This window comes from Oncorhynchus gorbuscha, linkage group LG02 (genome assembly GCF_021184085.1).
Source record: "Oncorhynchus gorbuscha isolate QuinsamMale2020 ecotype Even-year linkage group LG02, OgorEven_v1.0, whole genome shotgun sequence".
NCBI classification, from domain to species: domain Eukaryota; kingdom Metazoa; phylum Chordata; class Actinopteri; order Salmoniformes; family Salmonidae; genus Oncorhynchus; species Oncorhynchus gorbuscha.
In genome coordinates this window covers 1925712-1933314 of record NC_060174.1, presented here as the reverse complement: position 1 = coordinate 1933314, position 7603 = coordinate 1925712, and the positions used below count along the sequence as shown (strand labels likewise).

Below are 7603 nucleotides of genomic sequence, written 5' to 3'. Positions count from 1 at the left end.
GAAGGAACCTCCCGGGAGAGAATCTCATCTTTAACCACTGCGTGGAGTCCCTCCAGAAAACGAGCGAGCAGCGCCGGCTCGTTCCAGTCACTAGAGGCAGCAAGAGTGCGAAACTCTATAGAGTAATCCGTTATGGATCGATCACCTTGGCATAGGGAAGCCAGGGCCCTAGAAGCCTCCCTACCAAAAACTGAACGGTCAAAAACCCGAATCATCTCCTCTTTAAAGTTCTGGTAATTGTTAGAACAATCAGCCCTTGCCTCCCAGATAGCTGTGGCCCACTCTCGAGCCCGGCCAGTAAGGAGTGAAATGACGTAAGCAACCCGAGCTCTCTCTCTAGTGTATGTGTTGGGTTGGAGAGAGAACACAATATCACACTGGGTGAGAAAGGAGCGGCACTCCTTGGGCTGCCCGGAGTAGCAAGGTGGGTTATTAACCCTAGGTTCCGGAGGCTTGGCAGACCAGGAAGTAACAGGTGGCACGAGACGAAGACTCTGGAACTGTCCAGAGAGGTCGGAAACCTAGGCGGCCAGGTTCTCCATGGCATGACGAGCAGCAGACAATTCCTGCTCGTGTCTGCCGAGCATGTCTCCTTGGATCTCGACGGCAGTGTTACGAGCGTCTGTAGTCGCTGGGTCCATTCTTTGGTCGGATCCTTCTGTTATGCAGGTGAATGAGGACCCAAAAGCGACTTGGCGAAAACAGAGTCTTTAATCCAGTTTAAGGAAATAGCAATACTCCTAGACAAATCGGAGCGGTAAATAAAGCATAAAAACAATTTCACTCGTAATCACGAGAACTGACTGGAGACTCGATAATAAACTGCAGGTTGCCTCGGGAAGGCACTTGACCGTAGCAGACTCAGACACCTGCTCACCACGCAGCATCTGAGGGAAACACGACACGACAGGGCGATACAAAGACACAGCACGGTGAACAATAAACAAGGATCAGACAGGACAGGAACGGAAAACAAGGGGAGAAATAGGGACTCTAATCAGGGGAAAAGATAGGGAACAGGTGTGGGAAGACTAAATGATTGATTAGGGGAATAGGAACAGCTGGGAGCAGGAACGGAACGATAGAGAGAAGAGAGAGAGGGAGGGAGAGAGAAAAAAGGGAACGAACCTAAAAAGACCAGCAGGGGGAAAACGAACAGAAGGAAAAGCAAAATGACAAGACAATATAAGAGAAAACATGACACCACCGCCTTGATGTTAGTTGAGAACGACAGGGTGTTGTCCAGGATCACGCCAAGGTTCTTAGCGCTCTGGGAGGAGGACACAATGGAGTTGTCAACCGTGATGGCGAGATCATGGAATGGGCAGTCCTTCCCCGGGAGGAAGAGCAGCTCCGTCTTGCCGAGGTTCAGCTTGAGGTGGTGATCCGTCATCCACACTGATATGTCTGCCAGACATGCAGAGATGCGATTCGCCACCTGGTCATCAGAAGGGGGAAAGGAGAAGATTAATTGTGTGTCGTCTGCATAGCAATGATAGGAGAGACCATGTGAGGTTATGACAGAGCCAAGTGACTTGGTGTATAGCGAGAATAGGAGAGGGCCTAGAACAGAGCCCTGGGGGACACCAGTGGTGAGAGCGCGTGGTGAGGAGACAGATTCTCGCCACGCCACCTGGTAGGAGCGACCTGTCAGGTAGGACGCAATCCAAGCGTGGGCCGCGCCGGAGATGCCCAACTCGGAGAGGGTGGAGAGGAGGATCTGATGGTTCACAGTATCGAAGGCAGCCGATAGGTCTAGAAGGATGAGAGCAGAGGAGAGAGAGTTAGCTTTAGCAGTGCGGAGCGCCTCCGTGATACAGAGAAGAGCAGTCTCAGTTGAATGACTAGTCTTGAAACCTGACTGATTTGGATCAAGAAGGTCATTCTGAGAGAGATAGCGGGAAAGCTGGCCAAGGACGGCACGTTCAAGAGTTTTGGAGAGAAAAGAAAGAAGGGATACTGGTCTGTATTTGTTGACATCGGAGGGATCGAGTGTAGGTTTTTTCAGAAGGGGTGCAACTCTCGCTCTCTTGAAGACGGAAGGGACGTAGCCAGCGGTCAGGGATGAGTTGATGAGTGAGGTGAGGTAAGGGAGAAGGTCTCCGGAAATGGTCTGGAGAAGAGAGGAGGGGATAGGGTCAGAAAGTGGCTTTAGCAGCAGAGACAGAGAAGGAAAATGTAGAGAGGAGGGAGTGAAAGGATGCCAGGTCCGCAGGGAGGCGAGTTTTCCTCCATTTCCGCTCGGCTGCCCGGAGCCCTGTTCTGTGAGCTCGCAATGAGTCGTCGAGCCACGGAGCGGGAGGGGAGGACCGAGCCGGCCTGGAGGATAGGGGACATAGAGAGTCAAAGGATGCAGAAAGGGAGGAGAGGAGGGTTGAGGAGGCAGAATCAGGAGATAGGTTGGAGAAGGTTTGAGCAGAGGGAAGAGATGATAGGATGGAAGAGGAGAGAGTAGCGGGGGAGAGAGAGCGAAGGTTGGGACGGCGCGATACCATCCGAGTAGGGGCAGTGTGGGAAGTGTTGGATGAGAGCGAGAGGGAAAAGGATACAAGGTGGTGGTCGGAGACTTGGAGGGGAGTTGCAATGAGGTTAGTGGAAGAACAGCATCTAGTAAAGATGAGGTCGAGCGTATTGCCTGCCTTGTGAGTAGGGGGAAGGTGAGAGGGTGAGGTCAAAAGAGGAGAGGAGTGGAAAGAAGGAGGCAGAGAGGAATGAGTCAAAGGTAGACGTGGGGAGGTTAAAGTCGCCCAGAACTGTGAGAGGTGAGCCGTCCTCAGGAAAGGAGCTTATCAAGGCATCAAGCTCATTGATGAACTCTCCGAGGGAACCTGGAGGGCGATAAATGATAAGGATGTTAAGCTTGAAAGGGCTGGTAACTGTGACAGCATGGAATTCAAAGGAGGCGATAGACAGATGGGTAAGGGGAGAAAGAGAGAATGACCACTTGGGAGAGATGAGGATCCCGGTGCCACCACCCCGCTGACCAGAAGCTCTCGGGGTGTGCGAGAACACGTGGGCGGACGAAGAGAGAGCAGTAGGAGTAGCAGTGTTGTCTGTGGTGATCCATGTTTCCGTCAGTGCCAAGAAGTCGAGGGACTGGAGGGAGGCATAGGCTGAGATGAACTCTGCCTTGTTGGCCGCAGATCGGCAGTTCCAGAGGCTACCGGAGACCTGGAACTCCACGTGGGTCGTGCGCGCTGGGACCACCAGATTAGGGTGGCCACGGCCACGCGGTGTGGAGCGTTTGTATGGTCTGTGCAGAGAGGAGAGAACAGGGATAGACAGACACATAGTTGACAGGCTACAGAAGAGGCTACGCTAATGCAAAGGAGATTGGAATGACAAGTGGACTACACGTCTCGAATGTTCAGAAAGTTAAGCTTACGTAGCAAGAATCTTATTGACTAAAATGATTAAAATGATACAGTACTGCTGAAGTAGGCTAGCTGGCAGTGGCTGCGTTGTTGACTTTGTAGGCTAGCTGGCAGTGGCTGCGTTGTTGACACTACACTAATCAAGTCGTTCCGTTGAGTGTAATAGTTTCTACAGTGCCGCTATTCGGGGGCTAGCTGGCTAGCTAGCAGTGTTGTTTACGTTACCCTAACCCTAACTAATCTTCTGTCATCTCTCTGGTAACTAACCTTCTGTCGTCTCTCTGGTAACTAACCTTCTGTCGTCTTTCTGGTAACTGACCTTCTGTCGTCTCTCTGGTAACTTAACCGTCTGTCTCGTCTCTCTGGTAACTAACCTTCTGTCTTGTCTCTCTGGTAACTAACCTTCTGTCATCTCTCTGCATTTACATCATTTACATTTAAGTCATTTAGCAGACGCTCTTATCCAGAGCGAATTACAAATTGGTGCATTCACCTTATGACATCCAGTGGAACAGTCACTTTACAATAGTGCATCTAAATCTTAAAGGGGGGGTGGGGGGGGGTGAGAAGGATTACTTATCCTATCCTAGGTATTCCTTAAAGAGGTGGGGTTTCAGGTGTCTCCGGAAGGTGGTGATTGGTAACTCTCTGGTAACTAACTTTCTGTCGTCTCTCTGGTAACTGACCTTCTGTCGTCTCTCTGGTAACTAACCTTCTGTCTCGTCTCTCTGGTAACTAACCTTCTGTCGCGTCTCTCTGGTAACTAACCTTCTGTCGCGTCTCTCTGGTAACTAACCTTCTGTCGCGTCTCTCTGGTAAATAACCTTCTGTCGCGTCTCTCTGGTAACTAACCTTCTGTCGTCTCTCTGGCAACTAACCTTCTGTCGTCTCTCTGGCAACTAACCTTCTGTCGTCTCTCTGGTAACTTAACCGTCTGTCTCGTCTCTCTGGTAACTTAACCGTCTGTCTCGTCTCTCTGGTAACTAACCATCTTTCTCGTCTCTCTGGTAACTAACCTTCTGTCGTCTCTCTGGTAACTAACCTTCTGGCGTCTCTCTGGTAACTGACCTTCTGTCGTCTCTGGTAACTGACCTTCTGTCGTGTCTCTCTGGTAACTAACCTACTGTCGTCTCTCTGGTAACTAATCTTCTGGCGTCTCTCTGGTAACTGACCTTCTGTCGTATCTGGTAACTGACCTTCTGTCGTGTCTCTCTGGTAACTGACCTTCTGTCATGTCTCTCTGGTAACTGACCTTCTGTCGTGTCTCTCTGGTAACTAACCTTCTGTCTTGTCTCTCTGGTAACTAACCTTCTGTCGTGTCTCTCTGGTAACTGACCTTCTGTCGTGTCTCTCTGGTAACTGACCTTCTGTCGTGTCTCTCTGGTAACTAACCTTCTGTCGTGTCTCTCTGGTAACTAACCTTCTGTCGTGTCTCTCTGGTAACTAACCTTCTGTCGTGTCTCTCTGGTAACTGACCTTCTGTTGTGTCTCTCTGGTAACTGACCTTCTGTCGTGTCTCTCTGATAACTAACCTTCTGTCGTCTCTGGTAACTAACCTTCTGTCGTCTCTCTGGTAACTAACCTGACCTCTACTTGTTCCTGGGCAGCCGCTACACAGCGTTACATCTGACTCTTGCCACCTCCCCGGTCAACAACAAGACTCAGGCCCTCGCACGGTTCTGGCTGGGATCTTACCTCAGGACTCTGAGGCTGATCCCAGTTGACCTACGAGCCCCAGTCTCTTTCCTGCTACCCCCGCACTACGTCCAGCTCCAGAAGTTTTTAAGACATTTTAAACTGGAAAAAGAAACAGCCACAGTTTTAACTAAACACCGCTCTCTTCTCTCTCTTGTGCAGGATCGGAAAGGCGAGCCCACAATGGTCTGGCGCAACGTGGCCCATCCTGCTCTCCTGAATCGGCATCGGGACCTGTCCTGGATGGTCGCCCATGAGATCCTCCCGGTCAGGGCCGTTATGCACTCACGGGGCATGGCGAGGACATCCGCGTGCCCCCGACCAGGCTGCGGCCAAGAAGAGTCGGTGAGGCACATGCTCTGGGAGTGCAGAGCTGCCAGGGACCTGTGGAAGGAAGCAGGCCTCCTGATCACCCTGTGTCTGCCAGCAGGGGAGGACCTAACACCTTAGCTCGTGCTGTATGGGGTGGGCCGAAGGTCTATTCCATCAAAGGCCTTCACGAAGTTCTGGCCCACCCTCACGTGCCTGAAGGAAGAACTGTGGTCCTCACGCAACCTGCTGGTAGGGAAAAGCGTAGAGACCACCCCCCAGGCAGTGGCCATGGTAGCCATGGAAGCCCTGGGATGGTACGGAAAGAAGGGGGCCTCGACCCCAGGCGAAGGGTCCCCCACAACACCCTAGGTCCCGGCGGCCACGGCCTGACAGCGCTGCAGCGCCTAGGGCGATGCGCCTAGGGGAGGGATCTCCTCTGGGCCCCGACGGAAGGGATGGTAATTTATTCAGAGGAGCAGGATGAGGCGAGTTTGATAAGGACCTACCCGTTCCTGTACAAGGGACCGAAGACAGACTTTTAACAAAGTGACTTTTTAACATGTTTTTCATGTCTTAAAAATGTTTGACCCTTGTTAGATCATTAGTACACATTTTAAATGGCTTTTACAGATTTGATGTTTTTACAAGGAAAGTACTTTTATTCATGGTTGTTTTCATTGGTTTTAACAACATGTACTTTTTAACAAATTTAAATGTAACTTTCAAATGCTGTGTTTTATGCCTTTATTGCCGTTTTTATGTGTATAAATGATGTAAAAAATGTATGAGCTGTTTTTAAAGGAATTGTGTAAATAAAACTTTTCCGAAAAAAAAATCTGTTCTCATCAGTTTAATATCTGATACGTCCCCTATCTGGGGACCATATATTAAATTGATTTTTGGAATAGGGAGATGGAATAGGGGCTTGCTCCGTCCACTCCACGCATCGACCTGGTATTGCAGTACTTCCAGGAACGGTGCACCCCCTTTCATTGTAAAGAGAAATCAGACAGAGGAAACAGAGTTGCTTCGTTGGTCTATATTGTATTTTCACATTGAGCAACTTCATTTCAATATCAATGATGGCTCGATAGTGCTGGTCAAATCGGTCACCGTTTTATTGACTACGATAGCTGTTGGGAATGGGGTGCGTTCATCTTCCAATCAAAGATTTTTCGTCACGTGCACGGGATACTTACTTGCAAACTTTCCTCAACAGTGCATGATCAAAACTATATACACATAGCTAAGTAATAAAGTAGTTAAACATTTTTTTTTATGATTGGAAATCTATACAGTAGAAGACTATACAGAATAAACTATGAAATGTGCTAATGTAATGTACTGGTAACATGGACATGTCTGTTACAGTTGCGTAAATTCAAATCTGGTATCAGGATAAATATAACAATGAGTCACCGATTTTATACTATGTATTTTTTATTAGCTAAGTAATAAATGGCAAATGCAACTTTCGTATATACGGGCTCACTGTAATACCACGCAGGGCAGAACAGAGAACTGACAAGATGTATGTGAACAGTATTCTTTATACTGTGATAGACAGTTCCAACCCGTCTGTTGGCCTATCACAGTAGAGACTGGGCGTGGTTTAAACTTGCTCAGCCTATTGCAGGCGCTCAGGCGGGTCCCCGCCTCTTGGCGCTTCTGTTGATAGATGTAACTTGCTTGTGAAGAACATCCAGGCTCTCATGCTCCATACCGTTATCTCGCACCTGGCTCCTGTTATCTAACAAAAGACCGCTTGTTCTCGCAACACCCCGCTCTGAATGTGCCCCCCTCCCAACTCATTTGAACAGTTCCTGCCTTCATGCTTCTCTGTATTTTGTTTCAAGTCAGCTATGTTGCATAACACATACATACATCCACACAAGCCAACAGCAGATAATATTCAGTCATATATATGGTAATGGCTATAATGTAAAATACAGGATCCAACATGTCTCACAAGCAACTGTCTGTATGTATTAGTTTCTCTCAATCACATACAAGCATTTCTTTGGAACAATGTTGTCGATTTTCAAAACAGAGTCCACAAGACACACAACTTTTGCAAAACAGTAAATGCATTTCGAAAATGTTTTTTAAACACATAAAAACATTAAGAAAAAATATATTGTACCGTCATTGAAAATACATTCATCAAAATAACAACTGTACGCAAAAATGGGTCTCCGTACTACTTACTATAGCTGACCCTG

The 7603-nt window shown here is 48.6% G+C and overlaps 1 pseudogene; it reads left to right on the top strand.

Moving 5' to 3' along the window:
* Positions 1-6195: 6195 nt before the first annotated feature.
* Positions 6196-6369, top strand: LOC124015879 (annotated as a pseudogene).
* The last annotated feature ends 1234 nt before the right edge of the window (positions 6370-7603 follow it).